Source organism: Dreissena polymorpha, chromosome 4 (assembly GCF_020536995.1).
Source record: "Dreissena polymorpha isolate Duluth1 chromosome 4, UMN_Dpol_1.0, whole genome shotgun sequence".
NCBI classification, from domain to species: domain Eukaryota; kingdom Metazoa; phylum Mollusca; class Bivalvia; order Myida; family Dreissenidae; genus Dreissena; species Dreissena polymorpha.
In genome coordinates, this window is record NC_068358.1 from 1,788,376 (window position 1) to 1,809,918 (window position 21,543).

At 33.6% G+C, this 21,543-nt stretch overlaps 1 long non-coding RNA gene across 1 annotated transcript; it reads left to right on the forward strand.

Annotated features, from left to right (window-relative positions):
- The first annotated feature begins 1,952 nt into the window (after window positions 1-1,952).
- Window positions 1,953-5,750, forward strand: LOC127876212 (uncharacterized). Its single transcript, XR_008047729.1, has 3 exons — window positions 1,953-2,359; window positions 3,531-3,632; window positions 3,989-5,750. It is a non-coding gene; the product is annotated as an uncharacterized LOC127876212 (long non-coding RNA).
- The last annotated feature ends 15,793 nt before the right edge of the window (window positions 5,751-21,543 follow it).

A 21,543-nucleotide genomic window follows, 5' to 3' on the forward strand; every position in this document is an offset into this window, starting at 1 on the left:
GTCATCCCCAATCGGCTCCTTCCTTGTTAACATCCATTCATATTTCAGAAAAATATCCCCCTTTTCGATGTGGAAATGTGTATGCACACATCTTCCTATAATTAAAGAACATGAAAACATATTATTGTTATAATTACAATCTAGGGCAGGTGTTTATCACCCAAATTTGTGATGACACCCTAGTCTGATCATTTTGTGAAAATAAGCACGTTATTTTCTCAAAATTGTAAAATTATAGAAACAATATAAACAAATTTGAGAAATACATGTAGGCACAGTACTTTGACCATTGTCTTTATTATAACATCTGCATTTTTATTGAGCCCAAGATCAAAGATCAAATACATGAAAAATTATACTCTTTAGTGTTCATTTATTTATTCCAGTTGGGAATGTTTAGCTCAGTATTGTGATAAAAAACACTTCTTTTTGGAATTGTGAAGTATTCTGAAATAGGCCTTTGTTTAATAAGGTGAAAACGCCCTCTAGGGGTCTATGGTTTAAAGGAATTATCCCAATAAATTTGGCATAGGTGAAAAATACCGGTAAGCATCCAGGTACATTGTAAATGCTCATCTTTGGGGAAAAAACAGGCTGTAAACATCGTAACCAAGAAAATAAAGGAACAATAAAGGAATATTTTCCCCAAAATATAGGATATTTTGAACATTTAACACAGTCATTTACATGTGTAACATGACCATGTGGAGTTTTTCGAACTTCAGCGATTTTTCTTCCCCAAATGGGAAAAGTACTTGTAACATGCCAATTGAAAAAAATTAGCGCGAAAAACCCTGAAGTTGCGAACATTCCCGTTGTGAAATGTTCCAATTGGGAATTACAGGTTTTTCTAATTGCTTGTTATCAAAAGAAAAACATCTACTCAAATATTTATTTACATTCATTTTGGCTTGAAGTGTTTAGTGTAAGTGCTCATTTTAATTGTTTACTTGCAGATAACAAAATTGACGGAATATGCCTTCCTTTTGGGAAATTTTGAGATAACAATTTGCATGTGTTCACAAGCGTCGACACTCGTGCCGAGGTTTAAGTTGCCCTTTGTTTGGCAGATACTTAATATTAACACGAGTGTCATAAACATTAGTGACCCAAAGTGCCTGCCCCCCCCCCCCTCCCAACAGGTGGTGAGTGTCTGTCCAGTAATTATAAGCAAGATTAATTATGCTTTCACTTGTATCTTGAACCTTGAAAAATGCATGCAGTCGTGCGTTGTTTTATCACTTTCTTCGTCTTAATAAATAAGTTTTATAATATTGAAGAAACAAAAGACAATACGTTTTTGCATATTTCTAATACTAATCCAATAAAATGGTGGTTCAGTAAACATAAATGTTTTAATACAATCAGCGAATGCTTGCACTTTTAATCATCATCAACTGCATCATCATCATAATCATTACCATCGTCACTCGTATAGTATAGATAACCTATATCTTTCTATTTTTTTAAAGGATGACCTTGTAAGCATGTTATATAATTATTACGATCATTCTAGTATCAAAATTATCCTTAATACAAACATAAAAGGCTCATTGTACATCAGTGGTATTTATTTTGATCGAGTAAGTTGTTGACACATAAATGATGAAATCATTGCTACATATGTATATATGCGTACTACAATGCGCTAAAAACACAATTTATATATATATATATATATGTATTTATTTGTCCATTGAAGGATAAAATAATGTTTTATATTGATGTAATTTTTTTAATATTATGAATTATTTGACTTTTGTACGTTCTTCTTCTTCTTTTATAATAATGTTCAATACTGATACATTATGGCCATGCGTGTGGGATTAAAAAGAAATAGATTGATAGGTTACCCGAGTTACTCAATCCACTCAGGAAAATCCTATCAACAGTGATAAAAAAAGGTCCAAAACCTAACACCTTTAGCCCTTAAGACTTAAATATAATACATATACTACTGTGCATGTGGTGAGAATATTAGTAGGGTTAAAAACAGGATAAAAGCATAAACATGTGAACTAAGGATGGAACACTGATGTAGACAGCGAAGATTTAAATCCAGGGATCGTATCAGCGCTGACTTCATAAGACGGAAGTGTGTTCCATTGTACAACTGTTCTTGGAAAGAAAATTTGTGGTAATCAGCTGTACTTGGTGGTTATTGGTATGCCAAGTGATGGTGATGGCGTGTGTGTCTAATGTATGGAGTGAGATAGTGTAGGGGATTGATGTCAACAAGTACGAAAATTTAGAAATAATATTTTGAAGGTCACGAACATATGTGACAAAACAACAAAGTGTGGCCCAAGATCTGTTATGGCAGTAAGAATAGAAAATACTCATTACTGGAACACTCTGTGTAAGTTGCCTCAATACCTGATCTTACAAATAGGTTTAGGGTCTCTCAGCTGGAAGGACCGCCAAAAGTGTCCTTCTCACTGTATACGTTACAACTTTTATTTTATGTGGGGCAAATTGCTATCCTCCTTCTAAATCAACATAAAATGAAAGGGGTGTGTATCTTAAATGCTTTATTTGCCTATTACCATGTAATGGAATGCATTTTTGTGCATATTTTACTGAAAATCAGCAAACAATGCTCCAATTTTGGGGGCAAAGTCTAATATCTCTATGTATAACTATCAAGTATTTGATTAAAATGTACTTAAAGTCAGGTAAAATTAATAAGTGTATTCATATCCTTTAAAACAAATAAAAAAGAAAACTTAATGGTCAAGAATACGATCCAGATATCATTAAATAATATTATAATTGATGAAGTGATTTGTAACTGTACTTTCATTTGATACATTGTGTTAATTCATAGCTTAAAACTTAAATTATGATTTTATACCAGTAATATGTTATCCATTTAAATGAAATTATTTACCATTTTTATGAACTGAGTCAACTTTAAACTCTGAAAGCTATGACAACTATAATAATATAAAAAATATTTGATTTTAGATACTAAACATTTGTTGAGTTACTCCCCTTTGATATAAATTTACCATATACTTAAAGTTAGCAGACACCAATGTCAAACTTGTTTTGTCATTTTCACAGTTTTCATTTCCATGTACATCTAATATGGTAAGTATTTAACATGTTTATTGATTGTTCGTTTCATAACTTCATGCACTGTTTATAGATTTTAATTGATAAAACATTTTCTCAAACATCATCACAAGGAAATTTGTCTGCAATGTCATTGATGTTATTCATCACATATATTTACTAAAATCCGTTTGAATACATGCAAAAGTAGTGTGCGTGAAAATCTGAAACCCTAACATGAAACCTACACTGTCTTTTGTATTTAATAAGAGGTGCTTATATTTGTTTTTCCTAAACTTGAGTAGTACTCGGATAGGTACTAGTAAGCGGACAACGTTTTCACTCATTTTATTATCTTGTAAATTAACTTATTTGAGTTTTTAATATTTTTTTTCTGTTGATGAATTATTGTGTATGCCTAATATATGTTAATTTCTGCCTATTCTAAACTGTTGTTCGGGATATATTAATAGGTTCGACAAAAGAACTTCATCAGTCAAGGGAATGCCACAGTCTTCGGGGAAGAAAACATGGCTACATCTGGAGAGAGCTTAAAGATCTTCTATGACTGCAAAGTAAGAAAGTATGTATTGTTAATTGTAATTCTGTTGATCCATTATTACAGTCATTTATTAAAGAGGTTTGTGTATACTAAATAGTTAGATATAAATGTACTTACAATGAGAACACAGGCAAGTTATAATTATTATTAAATCAAAGATGATTTTTGTTTGCTTCAAAAATGAAGCAGAGGAGTGTACTGAAGACATATATGACAACCATGTGGTGATCCTGGTCTGGTATGACAATGATAATGATATTCATAAATATCATAGTTTGATTTCTCTCAAACATGATCATTGAGAGTAGAACATTAATGTCATTTCAAATTCTCTATTTTTCTGCAAAGGATTTCATTTCTGTTTTTCAGGCCCATATGGTCCTATGATGACTCAACAATGGATGACAAGGAAAACACAAGAACACCTTTTTAAGACGAGGTCCACTTTTGAGAACTTTGACTGGAAATCATAGTGCTTCATTTGTGGCGAAAAGTGCAGCCGTCATTGAGACAATACATCAAGAGGTTTTAGTAGAAGTTGGTCCCTAGGGCCAAACAAATAAAATTGTGTGTTTTGGGAAACGGCTGAAAAAAATTAGGTAGGGTAGGTATTTTTTTCTGGTCTTTGCGATGGCTTACATGCTTTTGCAATGGGAATATCCGGAAAAAAACATCGTACCGAAGTATGCGCGTCCTAGAAATTGGACCATATTCCGTTTCTTGTTGAATTATCAAATGCGCATAATTAAATTTGTAATCCGAAACACTCTACCCTATTTAATTTTTACTCGACGTTATCACATTCCTCAAACAAACTGTAAATGTACAGTGTGTTTTAATCTTTTCTCTCGAGAAAAGCGCGCGCAAATTATTCCCTACATGAACAACGTCACGTCAAACGCATGGAACGCGTGCGTGCATTAAATTTCCGTTTAATGTTCCTTTGTAAATTTTAGCAGAATGATATAGCGAATGATTTGGAATTTGACATTTCCTCAAAATTAATTGCAAATCAAACACAATGTATATTTATCGTTACGGACGTTTACATAAGTCACCATTGAAACAGTTATTGTACCGTATACTGGTGCAACAGAAAATCCAGACGAAACTGGATTAAGTGTTGGGTGTTGTCAAAACGAATCCCGGAATAAACCCCCTTCGGAAGAAACACCCTTCCCTAAAAACGAGCATAGCGGAAGAAACCCCCTTTCACATTTTGCATAAACGGAAGAAACACCCTTCCATAGCGGAACAAACCCCCTTCCAGTTTTCAGACAGGCGGATTAAACCCCCCTTCATAACTGTTATTTAAACTGTTCGAAAAACATTGACACGTAATTCGATTCACAATTTTCCTGTTTGAAGCAATAATAAACATTTTGTACATTACATGCTCACATTAGTATCACTACATTATATATATATATAAACCATGTTTCATGTTTTAGTTGTAAACGTATACCAGGCCACTTTTATCTACTGAAAAGCATTTAGAAAATCAAAATATGGAAAAAAATAGTGGTTGATGTATAACAACAAACACAAATAACACTATTAAAAAGTCTTATAAGCGGTACGTTGACCTTATCTTGTGTCAATTTTATAGATCTATATGTGGGCTTTTATTTGCTAATTATAAATAAAAAAAAAAAAAAAAAAAAGCAGATTGACATAATTATACACCGAAGTTTGACAGGGAGTTATGTAGGAGTCACGCTGTTGGGCGGTCGGTCGATTGGTTGGTCGGATGATGGGTTTGTTTGTTTGTCCGAATCAAATGTTTTAAGTTTGTTGAGCGACTTCATTTTTCAAGCTATTGAATCGAAACTTGGAATATGTAATCCCCTTTAAAGTGAAGATGTGCAAGACACTTTCATGAGCAGTGATCCACACGTTCTTGAGTTATTTAGCCTTGATAGTGAACCTATTATGGCAAAGGTATACCATTTTCTCCGTTTGTGAAGTGATCTTTTTCCATATTTCTCAAGCGATAGAATTGAAACTTGAAATATGGCAATAACATGAAGTGTATGATGTTCAAGACACAATTTTGTTTGCTGTTTCAATGTGGTGAGAGGGTATGTTAAGTCATGGCTGTAGTTTAAGTACGTAAAATGCATCACGTATAACGATCATTAAGTTTAAACTTAATTAGTTTACCCATTCCAAATCATGGAACAATTGTAATGGGCAGATATATTGACTTTAATTTAACATAAATGAAATAATGCATATTGCAACTTTTAACCTGAACGTGTTTTTAAATAAACCTTGTAAAATTCTACTTGCAAATTATCTGATAACCTGTGTACTTATTATATTATGCTTGCAAAAACTGTGCATATTTGTTTTAAATGAGACACTCCATACATCTATATCAGCACATGTAATTTAATCATGAATAAGGCACAATACTAATATTGGGAGATTAATCTCCAAGTATAAACATGCTTGGCATTGATGTCAATAGATGCTACAAAGTGGTTCATTTCTGCAAGATTCTACACATCCATGTTCTCAACAAGATATTGTTCCCAAACAGTCGATACTTACAGATAATTCTTACTCACTTTAAGATCAAAACCGTCGGTGGATAACGTAATCCTGACAAGTAAACAAAGATGAGAAGCTATTTATCATACGTGATATGGAGAGTCCTCAGTCAATCTGCACTAATCGGAGCAAATTATCAGCTACATTTGTTCGAGTGGACAGAAACCAACGCGTTTATCTTGTAATCTAACAGTGCTCAGTTTAAAAATTATTATAGGGCGGTTAACTGCATTGCTTGTAAAACTTGGTTGACAAATTAAATTGTTGCAAAATTTTGCCCAGATCTTCGACTTCAATCTGAAAAAGCCATATATACATGAACATAATAATCTGCAATTCTGTCGTGTGTGTTTCTTTCCCCATAGTAATACTGTATTCGAATAGTAAATCTTAATGCGAGTGAACTCGTTTATATTCGAGGGTGAAGATAGCTTACTTATAGCCCTCTACTGCTTGATAACCCAAGCTAAAATAAGTGGTAGCTTGCTGATTCAAGCCGAAATAGGTCACAGTTTGCAACTTCGATGATACCCGTTCCACAGTACAGAACGTTTGAAAAAAGAGTCCTGCTAAACTATAATGAGTTCTTATAAAACAAAGTGTCTTTTATTTCATCGAAACGAATTTTGTTTGAAGAAAAAAAATGTGTCTGTTCAAAAGCGCTTTGTGCGATATATATGTTTACTTATTTTTGCGTGTGTACTTAATTGATTAACTCTTAAGGCTTCTAGCGCAATCGCTTGCATAATTCTATCTATGCAATTAATTATAGCAAATTGTTCGTTATTCTACCGATTACATTGCGTTTTTTTCAGTAACGTGTTCATCTAAATCAATTTTTTTCCAAGTGTGTTTGGAGTTGGATTGAAGGTAGATCCAAAAGTGTGTTTCTGCTCGTTGGCGCTGTTCGGCAAATGTTGCTGTAATTTCACCCGACTTATATTTTAAGTTGTGTCCAAATACATCCTTGCTTGAAATTAATTCCTGAGTCAGAAAGAAAAATGTAATAAAAGTCATAAAACTAATCCTCGGCGGTAAAACAATTTGGCCGCCTGTGAGAAGTTTGTTTGAAAAGCTCTCCAAAAACAAGGATATTATCATTAAGTGTGGGTAATATTTACTCTGCACAAATGTAAAGACAATTATCCGCATCAAGTGATTTCTACTGATAGCATGTTCTGATTTCTTCGCCAAGCTGTTTGTTTTCACTGCTGATGTGTGCACAATGATTTTATCTTATCTGAGTACACATTGCTCACGAAGACCTTTTGTGACAATATTGTGTGCGTCGTCTGTTCGTTATCATGTATCATATTAACACTTCAGAACACACATGGATTGCTCAATATTCACGAAACTTTTTTAGCACATTTGTAGCAATGATATTTCGGATAACGTCACTCGGTCAGATTAAAAAAAGGGCTTGTGAAAACTCTAGAAGAAACATGTGTTACACAATCTTAATGAAGCGTACCCAGAACATGTGTTTTTATGATATATCAGCAGAGTGTTTGCAAACGATTTTTGTTCGTTAAAACATGGCTGTCTGCGGGAGGGGGTAGCAGCTGTTATAACATGGGTATATTCAAACCTCTAGAAGTCTGATGTTTTGCACAATCATTATGAGACTTGCATAGAACCTTTTTTTCAAATGATATATCAGCATAGTTTGAAAATGGTCCTTGTCCTTTTAAAAACATGGCCGCCGTTGGGTAGGGCAGTTTTCTTATGTGGCTATAGTGAAACAAGGAGGTGAGGCAGCTGTTCGAGGCTATAGTGAAATATTGTGGACGCGCTAGAAGACTATCATCATTAATTTCAATCAGAACATTTTTTTAATGATATCTCGGCTGAGTTTGTAAATGATTCCGGTCTGGTTTTTCTTCTTTTGCGTCTGGGAAACCATGTAAACACTTAAAAACACATATCATTTTGTCCAATGATCATTAAACTTGCTCAGAACATTAGTTCTAATGATTTCGAGGTCGAGTATGGAATAAGTTCCGGTCCATTAAAAAACACGCTTAAAGGTTCTACTGACCTATTGTGTAGACAGCAATGTTTCAACAAAAGGGATTAAAATGTGCGAAAGCGACTCTTTGCGGATAATGGAGCGTGTCTGTCAAAATCGTCAATACTATGCGTATCCTTGGAAATTTATGAAATTCTACGCTGGATTATAGTGTGCAATCGATAATTGCCGGGCGTAAAATCGGATGATTGGTAACGATATCGGAAGTGGCAAATGCGCGGTTATTTTCGGGCACTATTTTTTTCAGAGATCTTTTTTTTACAAGACGAAAAAAAGTAGGGTCGGGACCAAAATCGTAGGTAGGGTCGGGTTACCCGAAACACACATTTTGTTTTGTTTGGCCTAGTTGAAACTTCTATATATTCAGACTCTAACTCTATATATCGCAAAGTGTAAGATATTGCTACTGCAATAAATGATGTAGCCATTATTGACAGATTGGCAAGTGTTCCAAATGGTTATCTTGTAGCCATTGAGGCTCGATATCATAGAAAAAAGGTTGTTTGACTAAATACTACCAGTGTAATACTTTTGAATTTTCCGGGCTGACACCCAATAAGGCAACTTCTGAAAACCAAACAATTTCATACACAATAATTGATGAGATAATTAAAAATGAATTTGAGCATTCTATTGTTGTTAATAAAAAGGTGTTCTTTTCTACATTAAAAAAACGTTTTGTTGAAATTGCTGAATCAGAAGGATATTCAAATGATGCAAACTCTTATAAAAGTTCCAATTTGAAAAAGTTGTTTGAAAAATTATGGTCAGAGGTATCCTTTATTCATCAGCATGAAAAGCCTGACCTAGTTTGTTCGTCTAGTTTGACTATTAATGATGCTGTCAGAAAGTCAAAGGAGATGGAACAGGTCATTCAAGATGACAATGAGTGCTCATACGATGAACTACCAGAGTAAGAGGACGACACAGATGAAGCTGTAGTTCATAAGGCGATGGGTATTTTGAGAAGACGAATTATAGAGAATAATCCTAAATTTGATGACTTCTTTTACGCTCCAGAAATAATCAAATTGTAAGACCATAAGCAGTTTGTGGAGCCTCTTGGTTACATGACAAAAAATGCTACAAGGAAGCTTCTGAGAAGACCATTACAAGATGTCTAGCTGTTGCTTGTGACCTAACTACACTTGTCACGTAAAACCCATCCCCTAAACACCTGGGCTTAGGGATACATCTCAACAACGAGTTTGGCAGCCGCCATCTGATTGAAGATATGTACTCTCTTGTTTATTCCATCTCATATCCAGATCTTCGGTTATTCTTGACATCAGCAGCCCAACAGAACATTGCATCACACAAAATAACAGACTCTGGTGGTATTGTACCAGACAATATACTACCTAGAGACCAAAGGGGGAAGCTTGTAGTGGCAGTTGCTGATAACTGGAATCTGATTGAGCGAATAGTTGATGGTAAAAGGACGACTCATGCGATGACAAGCATGTTGGTCAGCAGTGCGCCAGCCGAGTCAACGAGGATTCCACGACTTCCGAAAGCAACAAGTAGGACGTTTGACAGTCAGTCACTTCCTGGATTACAGGAGTTATTTTTCAGTGTTTGTAACTTGAAAACATATTTTGTAATTTGCATCATTTGTATTAGTAAATACAATGTAAACCCGCATAATTTACAACATTTGTAAATAACGTTTACGAGTCTGTATCAAGCACTAATACCTGGTTAGATTTGATTGTTGAATAAATATGATACATGGAACACTGCATAGCTGTTCTTTACATTTGCCTTAATGAGTATTTATTAAAGATAAGAAGCAAACTTATTAAACTTAATGGTTATAATGCCAAAAGACTTTCCACAAACCAGGAAAATGGCCACATAGCGTATGTAGTCTTGGTTACCATGGTTACCAACACAATTTTAGGCATTTACTTTTGTTTAAAATGAAGCTTGTAAATGTGGCTATATAATAAAGAGGTTAGTTATCACAGCAAATGTAAAGCATTTGCAAATGTAAAGCATTTTAATTAAAAAAGAAAATGATATGTCAATACTCAAATTTTCGTTTATTTTTCCATTTTGACCATGGAATGACCTTGACCTTTGGTGACCTTGGTGATCTGTTTGGTAGAAGCCCTATATCAATGGATTACTTCTATCAGATATTAAAGTCAGTACATATAGGTGTTCAATAGACGTATTCAATTCATCTTTATTAGTAATTGAATCATAAAACGGCGGCCATCTTGGACGCCATCTTGGATTTCTAAGCCCTCCAGCACTTTCCAGAAAAACGACATCTTGTTCTGAAATCTACAGAACCTGACGAACATTTTTGTATAGTAAACCCTCTGTTTATGAGTTGTGGCCAGTTAGATGTTATAAAGCTTAACAAATTTGCAGCAATATTAGTGAGTTTTTGTCTTCTTAAAAAAAAAGGTGTACCCCACGCAGGTTACACTCCACTAGAGTTCATTTTACTCTTTAATTTACCACCTACATTTGTGTATTACAAATACATACTGAACTACAAGTATATTACAACTAACAAGGTTAATTCATTAAATTCACATAGATGCTAACTTTTTTTCAATAAAATACTTTTATTTCTGTCACACAACATTTGACAGGGCTTCCAAGTTGAAGACCAATGGACGGTGAACCTCAATCATTTAGGCTAATTATTTATAAAAAAAAATAACAATACAATTATTCCAAAGACTATGGTGTGGTGTGATATAGTTCTTAAATTCATTTATTGTGTTTACGCAATCATTTTAGAAGTTCTTATTTATTTTCTGATGAAAACATGACTAACTGCATATATTTTCCACATCAGTAACCAGCGCTTTTGCCAACCAGTGACTGCGCATGCGAGAAAACCGATTGCAAGGAATAACAATCAACTCGTCTATATTATAACAATGAACTTGTCTATATGATGAATATGCACACAATTAAATGCTTTCCTTCATTGATGCACATACCTTTTTTCTTCATCCCGTTTTAGAAACAGGTCCGTCCCACTTACCGCCTCAAGTTCTTGAAATTCTTTCTTTGAGGTCTCATTGCAGACATGATTCTATCACATGGAAGAAGAAGAACCAGATGGAAAATTGTATAGTTACCTATTGCACTAAACATTTAAGGTCTGCAACAAATTTGTTCAGCACCTGTACAATGTACAATGCTGTAGGGTACGAGATTAGAATAGGTACGAACCCAGCCAGCAAACCTATATCGGGCCGCCGTCGGCCCTATATAGTTTTTATATCGGGCCGATATCGTAAACGATGTCGGGCCGCAATCGTTTTGCCCATCGGCATTTGATTGGCCCGATATCGGCAAAATTGTTTATCGGTCCGTTGTCGGCCCGATATCGGCAAAATGGCTTATCGCCCTGCCGTCGGCCCGTCGTCGGTTTTATGTAACACCCTCAATAATACCACAAATACAGCACTTTGCCATGTATATAACAAACAACACTGATTTATCTTATAAACATTTACTTTGAAAAGACATTATGTCATAATGACATTAAAACAACTATTTTAAGCTTCAAATAATACATGTACATGTACAAAAAGCTTAAAAAATCAACACATACGATACTTGTATATAGGAAAAAAGGCGATATGGCCATGATTTACCAGAACACATGTTACACAGAAATAAATAACCGGCTAATAGTGCGGCATGTTATGTAATATTATACATCTGCATGTGACTGGCCATGAATACAACACAAATGTGAACGACATTTTCAGACAAACTGATTTTGACATGGGAAAACATGGGGAAAAAAAATCCTACATTTAGTTATATTAAACCAAAGTTATAAAGCCCTTTTAGAGCAAAATTAGAATGCTAAATTGATAACATGAATTATGTCAGAAAAACATGTAAATTTAATTCTTAACTATAGTAGCGCAAATTGTACGTAGAAGTCATATTTTCAGTTAAAAACTTAAATGAATACAAAAAAGAGTAAACGTTCAAAAATGTTAATTAAATCTAACTTATTTAATCACATTTTGTTTTTAGATTCTGAATACATTCCCTAGGAGACAACCAAAATAAACAAAATTACAAAAAAGACTTCAATTTTCCTTTTTTCAGCACATGTTTTGCATTATTCATTACATTAGGGTAAGACTAAGGACCCCAAAAGGCATACAGGGTGCTGCTAAAACGGAGCAGGCTGAACATTTTGACAAGACATATATGATCTTAAAATTTATATCAAGGGTTGATCATTAGTCAAATGCATGTAATTTAGGGTTTTAAGCACATGCATCTGCTTCATTTGTAATTAAATATTTGCACAAATGAATTAAATTTTGGAAGATATTTAACAATTATTCGTTGACCAGCCAAGAGGGGCAGGAGGGGGATCATAAAGGATCAGGGTGCAGCACCCTCTCTTGATCTTTCCCTTTAAAATGAAATCTATAGACATTTGGTTTTAACATACATTAACACAAAAAAAAACGAAAAATTAATCCAACACATATAGTATTTACCGGTTCATATTTTGTATATTCATTAATTGTAATTTATCAACATTTTGTATTTATATACACTAACAATAAACACAAATAGAATAAACACAACAAATATAGTCATCAATTTTCTCCTTTTTTTCAGTACATATATTGCATTATTCATTAAATGTTAGTATTGACATTTGGCATTTATATACATTTCCATTAATTTACATATTATTTAAATGCATATAAAACAGTTGTATCATTTTTGTGTAGTTTTTACATTTGCATATATGAAATTAAAAGTGTGCCCTCTCACCAATTAAACCTTTATTTACAAAATTATACATTTAGTTATTAATTGCATCCGTATTCTGAATTTAAAGGAACTATGACAAAAAATAAATATGATTATAATTTAAAATACAGAATATATATTTTTAATAATGTTCGCTTTGCAGGTTACATCTACAAAAGCTGATTTTTAATGACTGTTTAGGATATCAATTGTATTTTATATTTTATATACATTTCAATGCAATCACAGATTTATAGTTTTCTTAAATTATCTGTTATTTCAAAGAGTCTTAATAAAAATACCTAGATGAAGAAATGTTACTTATTCTGTACCATAATACTTAAGGGGTAAAACAATATACAGAACACGTATCATATTATACTTGATAGCAATTACATGTTTATAAACTGATGTTAACGCTTTATTCTAGACTACCTATTCTATACAATCGACAGTGGTAAAGCAAAAAATTATATGATCATATCCAATAAATAAAATAATCGCTACCATTTAAATGTAGTCTATTAACGCCACGTTTAGACTGTCTATCTTTAACCAAACAATAAACAGTATTGAGGCTTACTACACTGCAATTCAGAAGATAAGATAAAAACCTAGATTATTATAATGTGTAAGTAACAACATTATGTATGCGGTACATAACAAATAAAATTACAGTAACAACACTATTTATATGCGCAGGGCTATAGATAACAAGCGTACTTGCATTATTACGCAATTAAAATAACCAAAAACGTAATTAAATTCAAAATAGTGTCAAAATGTCACGATATGGCGTAGACTGATGATGGAAATACAGTTTAGTTTATGAATAGTGATCATTTGAAAATTAATAAAGTGTCAGGGCTCAACATTTACGGTTGTCCTATTGCCCCTGGCAAGTAAAAGTTGGGTCCGGGCAAGTTACTTTATAATCTAGTTGTCTGCCCCGGCAAGTGCAAAAAAGAACAAAGCATTTAATTTAGACTTTAATGTGACTTTAATTGCTGTAATCATTTTGTAAAATGTGCAAAAATAAAAAAGGTTTTGTGGTGTACTATTTTGATCTTCATTAAAAAATATGAGGACAACAGTTAATGTGATATTTCATGTTTGGGCAAATGGCTTTACGTTCAGGTCAAGTAGATTTTCTAAGTACTTGCCCGGCAGGGCCAGTTGGTTTTTAGGTTAATGTTGAGCCCTGAGGGTTACACACTCGAAACGATTTAACCATGTATGATGGAATAGCTTGTTTCTGTTAATTCCGTTTCAATTTGTAGAGTAGCTAGTTTCTGATAATTCCTTTAAATTATGTAACAACACGTACATCACTTATAAATATAAATAAAGTATCAAAAGCAGACTTTGTATAACAGTCCGGATTGCCGGGTGGTAACAGCAATAACTGTTTAATCCATGTAATGACATACAATGGTTCAAGCCCCGATAACGGCAAACGGTTTTCTTAATATTTAACTTTTTAAAATTCTATTCACGTTATTATATTAACTTAACGCCTTAATATTTAAGAATATATATATAATGAAACAAAAGCAGTCTTATTTTGAGGATGACACAATAAAAGTAGTAAATTAAAGTGTATAAGGTAAGATACAAATTGTAAACCTTATTAGTTGTAACTATTAACACAATTAACAGTCATATAGAAAGTTAATTAATCATCATAATCTTCTTCGGCCATGGCTGATATCACTGCGATGGCTTGGTGCGCCCTCCCTCATAGCAATCACTGGCATTTCGAAGCAATTCTTTTATGAAAAACTCCATGTAACTGTTTATTTGTGTTCAGAAAGACTTGCTTGACAGCTTCTGAAAAAGAACAAATTTAGGTTTGTTAATATTATTATTATATGATCATTTAATTACATTTGCTTAAATATCCTAAGATTTTTAATGTATTAAAACATGATATGCGCTTACTTTTTCATGGACAATATTATCGTTAACTTTTCAAATATACAGTGCTATTTAATTTTGATGATCTGTTTTTAAAACCTCAAATATTATGGCAGTTTAATTCATATAGTCACCAGAATAACACATTTTTTAAATTATCTGTTAGTTCTTCTTGAATGCTCTGAGCTTTTATGAGTACAAACATACAGACCTGGAGGGTCAATATAGCTGGGAGAAGTTATGGAGGTTTCGGTAAATGACAGGTTCGGTAAATTGATTTATATATTAAATGCCGTGGAGGTTTCGGTAAATTGGTATACATAGGGATTATCGCACCTTTTGTTGATAAGTGTACATTAATTGAGTTGTTTTACACTAATTAAATTATCTGTTTTAATGTAAGGAGTTGATTTTATCAATTTAGAGATGTTTGCAAAGTGTTAATATTAATTATCCAGGCTTGCAACCTATTAATATTCTAATCAAGGGAGGTAAATTATATATTAAAAGTTTATCTTTAGGTCATGATTGTTTTGTTTTATATATATGTGTTTAAACAATTAGTTGAAAAAACCTTAATTAAAGCGTATTCCCCATTGGAAATGTGGGTTGGCTGTTGAGGGCTGGGTCTTGGCAACACAAGTGTTGAATCTTTCAATGAAACAACAATATTCTTAATTCGTACAAATAAATTTAAACTGTATACACATCCAATTTAAGTGAGTGTACAAGTAACAAAAACAGCAAAGTATGAACGCGCGGTAAAAAGTACCTCGCGAATATATATTACGAATGCATAATTCAAATTGTTAATGTACCATCACGTTATTTACGAACAAATCTACATGTGCGTACACAATTAAAGTTAATTATATATTATAATCAACAAATACTAACTTGAACTTTAATGAACATCTCCTAAACAAATCGCAAGACACAATGTTTGTGTTCGAACGCCTCATTTAACTTGGCCGCCAAAAAATTTCCTTAACCGAACGAAATTATCGTTTTTGAACGAAAACAACGGGCCGTTGTCGGCTCGCTATCGGCAAAAATAAGCACAAGTTGCATATTTATTATTGACCATATTTATGTTTTGTTGTACGAATATATGTATTTTGTAATATTTCATTAAACATGATGCATGTAAAATGACTTTTTTGTGAATTACATATATCGGACGGCGAAACGGATTAACATCGGATAGACAACGGGCCGATTTGCCGATATACCGTTTTGCTACCGATATCTATCCGATAGTGGTGTGCTGGCTGGGAACTGACCAGTTACCGATAATGATTCACAAAACTACAAATATTTAAATCGTACTTCGCAAATACTAATGGAAATCGAATATTTTTTTATGTTTCCGATAACGTTGTCGTTGAGCTTTTTTCCACATCACTTAACTTGTAAAAGGTTATCTTTGAAAATATTTATTTTGATACAAGCAATGACGAATGACCTTCGGTAGTCAAATCGTATCTGTTTATATCCGAAAAGATGCAGTTTAACAGACAACGTGCGCTTTATTTCAAACAAGAAGAACATTTATTATTTAACCGCCTAATATAGCATTTAAAATTAACGTATTCAGCATACAACACCTTATATTTCATTCCCCATCTGAATCACTGTCTTGGAAGACATTTTGGAAAACGCGCGCATGCGCACAATTATTGGAGCAAAATGTGCGAGACGTGAAAATGGCAACACCGCGCAAGAGTGTAAGACAACACAAAATTGCGAATAAAAACCGCCAAGTCAATTCCATGGTTTTGTGTAGTGAGTTGCCAATATGTAGTGGGATGTTGGTCCTAACCGGTAGTGGGTTTCCACCATTTACAAACACACACACCCACCCACACCCACACACACACACACACACATATATAGTCAAAGTTTTCCTATTGATGGTCTTATTGGCATTGCGCTCTGCAGTTAGTAAACCAAGTAAAAACGTAATGTACCTGCAAGTCATTCAACTATATTTTGACATTTCTATGTCGAAAGGGTTTCATTTATAAAAACACTAATAAGATTCACAAGATTAGTGTAAATATGATATCTTTTCAGTTAGAGGAGTCCTAAAATTACATGTTCATCATCACGTCCTTTAACCCATCATGTACAACTGCAGTCAATGTCTTCTTTCAATATCTTCAGTTCACATTGCCCCTTTAACAAGATACATTATAAGAAATGAAATATATACTTTATAATATAAAATTATTAAAAAAAACATACCCGTTGAATGGAAAAATAAACTAAAAGAGAACGATATCATTTAAGACACATCGCAATAAACGATTAACAAAATAACAAAATAACTTACAAAAGCCTGAAAACTAGTTTATAAACTAGAAGTGGCGTGGCAGAGGCCAACGCGTATCCCCACGCCGCATAGATGTTATATTGCAAGGCAATTTTGGGTGGACAAGGCCTGTCATGGTGGGGGCCTGGGGTGGGTAATGTGGACGTGGATGGTCGAGATAGACCGTGTTGTCATAATAGATGTTCAGTATTAATTTGAAGTCAATTGGTGAATAAATGAAGAAGTTATGTTAAAACAAAAACATTGGAACGAAAAAAAATTGGGTACGTAAAAAAATTTGGGTACGTAACAAAATTTGGATACGAAACAATATGAGTACGAAAAAAATAGGGTACGGACAAAAAATTGGGTACGAAAAAAATTTGTGTACGAAAAAAAAATGGGTACGATAAAAAATTGGGTACGAACAAAAAATTGGGTACGAACAAAATTTGGGTACAAAAACAATTTGGGTACGAAAAAAAATGTCAATACAAACAAATTTGGGTACGAAAAAATATTTGGGTACGAAAAAAAATGTGTACGAAATTTTTTTGGGGGTAACAGGGAAGTAGTACCCATGGACCTCTCGATAAATTTGAAAGAGGACGGGAACCAAGCTGCCTTTACCTTTATCAATGGCCCTGGAGTGGGTAATGTGGACATGTATGGTCGAGATAGAACGTGTTGTCATAAGAGATGTTCAGTATTAATTTGAAGTCAATTGGTGAATGGATGAAGAAGTTATGTTTAAACAAATTTGTGTATGGGCGTGGTTGTCCACTATCTCCTCATACAATATAAGCACTAGAACATTGAAACTTACACACATGGTAGCTATGAGCATATGTGCAACGGTGCACTATTTAGAATTTTGGGTCAAAAGTGGGTCAGATCAAAATTTCGTCGCCGTCACCGTCGCACATATGCTCATAGCAACCATGTGTGTAAGTTTCAAGGTTCTAGTGCTAATAGTGTAGGAGGAGATAGTGGCCGAATGGACGGACAGAAAGATGGAGATCAATACAATATCCCCACGCTTTTAAAAGCATAGAGATAATCACTTACATTAAAACACCAACCTGAAGAGTTCAAACTATGTGATCATTGGAAAGACATGCTTAATAATTAAGATTTTAACCAAAGAACCATCTTCAGCAAACCAATCGAATGAACTTTTGACACCAAACTTAGAAAAGTCCAATATAATTATCTCATGCACATTCTACCAAACAAAACTAACCTCCATAAATGTAATCTTTTTGCGTCAACATTATGTGATATGTGTGTTATGCACTCAGAAACCAACACTCATGTGTTCTGGGAATGTCATTTCATTCAAAGGTTTTGGATGAATATAACACACTTAATTTACAAAAAGTTAAAAAGTTTGGAAAACATCGAGCTAAATTTTGCAATTTAATCATTCTGCAATTTGACCACATATGATTCCAACAATGCACTAATTATAACCTCTGTGGTATTATTAACTAAATAATTGTCTTAAAATGCAAACAGGAAAAAACAACACCACAAATAGATAATTCGGTGTCCTTTTAAATAATAGAATTGAACTCGATGCATTAATCGCGACCGCACATAAAAAATTACATATATATTTTATACGCGCTTGGCGATTTTTATGCCAAATTAGTACACCTACGTAACAACAACTTTAAATATACTTTGGTACACCTACCTAAATCAACTAAAACTTTTTTCCTCTTTTATTTTTAGTATATTTTTTAAACATATCTGTATGTCCTTTTATTACATAATTCATATTAGTTAACCTTTAAATCATGCTTGAAATTGACACAGTTTTAGACATATTTAACTCACACCAACCATAGTCTTTCTAAATGCTATGTGTCATAACTAATATCGGAAAATGTCAAGCGTATATATTCTTTTTGCGTATATTAAATATAATATGTTATATGCACTACATATACTTATTGTGCCATTTTGTATCAATAAAGCGAATACCGAAGGGATTCCATTAAGCGAATTAATGGCAATATGTCTACATTTGTATAATTAATTTAAAACAAGCAACTGTTTGCAAAAGGTGCTTATATGAAAACAAAACGCACAACACATTTAGTTTCGAACTATCTGTTTTATTTTGTTTTATACAACAATCTGCCGATGTGCAAGTAAGGATTATATCAATTGTCTTTGACATCGTCCTTTCGCAGTGGTATCCGGGTGTTTCGCCTTGTTTGCCATACATTTGTTGCTCCAATAAACGGAACAATGATAGGTTGATGATAGATATTTACGGTAGAACAAAAACGTGCATTTATTGCAACGGTGTCTTGACATGCATGTAACCGTTTGGAATATTTTGACTTATTAAAATCACTTTCTCGCCTGTACATTTCACACATAAGATGTTGGTAAGCAGTGCGACTCTTCTGTCGAAGATGATACAGGTGTCACAATTTTACAGGAAAAATTCTTATAATATATTTGACGATAAATTTTAGTTTGGGTATTTAGCATGCTTTACAAACTTCTCAAAATCTGAAAAGAATGGGGACACCGTAACAATATCTAGCGTGATAGATAACTTTTTAAGCGCAAGAAGTTGAATACAGTTCCTCAACCAACCTTTGTCCAAACATGTCCATGTGTAGTCTTAAAACGCATGCATGTTTTGACACTATCATTTTTGAAAGCTCCGTTTCTAGCTTGCCCATTTCAAAGACTTCAAGTTTGTTGTGAAATAAGTTCTCCGACGCTACAGTGTAATGTGGGCAACATCGACGTTTAAGGAACAGACTTAAGAAGATTGTCACTTCGCCATATGTTTTCCGGGAAAAGTTCAATCGTGAAGAGCAAAGATGTTTTCATATGAAAGGTGCTCAATCTGTTATCTACCAGTGGCCCTAGAAACTCCTTTCTAAAAATTTTTTTAGCAATGTATGCCCTCATCTGTATTATGTTAAGGTCGAACATTAGCAAACGTTCTATCGTGTTCGTAGACATTCGCCATTGACATAATGAGTACTCGAAATTTAAGCAGATCCTTCCCGGATGAACGAGTAACATCCCACACTGTTTTGCATCGGTAATAGTTTGTTGTTTCGGCCAATGTCCAGGCTTTGGTCTTGTAAACAATACTTGACAGTCATCCGGAAGTGATGGGCAATATAGAGCAATTGTGAACTCTACGTTACTACCAGAAAACATTAAAGCTGGACCATGTTGTTCAGTATTTTTTTTTTCGAAAACACTGTTTTAATGTCATCATCTGCTTCTATATGGACGAGAAATTTATTTGAAAACAAAATGTCTTTTTGATTAAGAAAAAAGAGCCTAGTCGTATCAAATCCGCCTAATGTTTCAGGAATGTTAATTTCAGTCTCTGGACTAACTTTTAAAAAGCAGCATTGTAAAAGCACATTTTATCTTTAACAACAACAGTTAGCCTTCTGTTTCTTGACCTTGTAAAACAATTTTCAAATCTTGTGAAACGTACATCATATATTCGTCCGAATTCATTCCATGTGTAATTGAGCCTTCAACCTGACTCCCAACTGCGAGTTTAAAGACTTCAGGTTCACTCAAAGCTGTGCCTGTTATGCTATCGATTGGATAACGCACTTTTCAGTCTAATAATAGTATATAAATATTCCGTCTTTGTTCAACAGTTATTTCGGTAACACCTATATCTTCCATTACCTCACATACTTTTAATGAAATCACTCGAATGTTTTGCCTCTCCATTATAATGGGTATCTTATATATCAACGAATCTATAATCATACACAACTCGTTGCTGTCGCATGTATTAATATAAAGCTTTAATGTTATAGTTATGGGTTCACTGGGTGTGATATCCACACAAAGAGAAATACGATGGCCAACACTTTTGCTTGAATACGCTTGTTCGGCGGAATTAGGTGTTTACCACTTCAACTCGATTAAAAATCAAGTCATTTAAATGTATATCGATGTCGATTGTATGACAGCAAGTCTAAATGAGCTGTAAATGTCGTCGATCACAAAAGTAGAAGTACACCAAATGTCAAGCCAGATGACGAATAATGTGTAATACTCAAATGCGCTTTTGCGTTACTTCTGCTTGTCGTCTCGACATGAAATTGTGTATGCATGATAAAATAACGTTTATAATCATTTATATTCGTGATATATGTGATCTCACAATTTTAAGGAAAATTTGGGAAAAAAGGTATCGGCTCTTCAGGATCCGCTTTTGAAAGCATTCAAAATATAGCTGTGTTATTTTATTGACTTTAATGGGAAAACGTGTTATAAATGTTATATTCGATGAGTATTCTACGATTTTTTAAATGACATGTGATATATTTG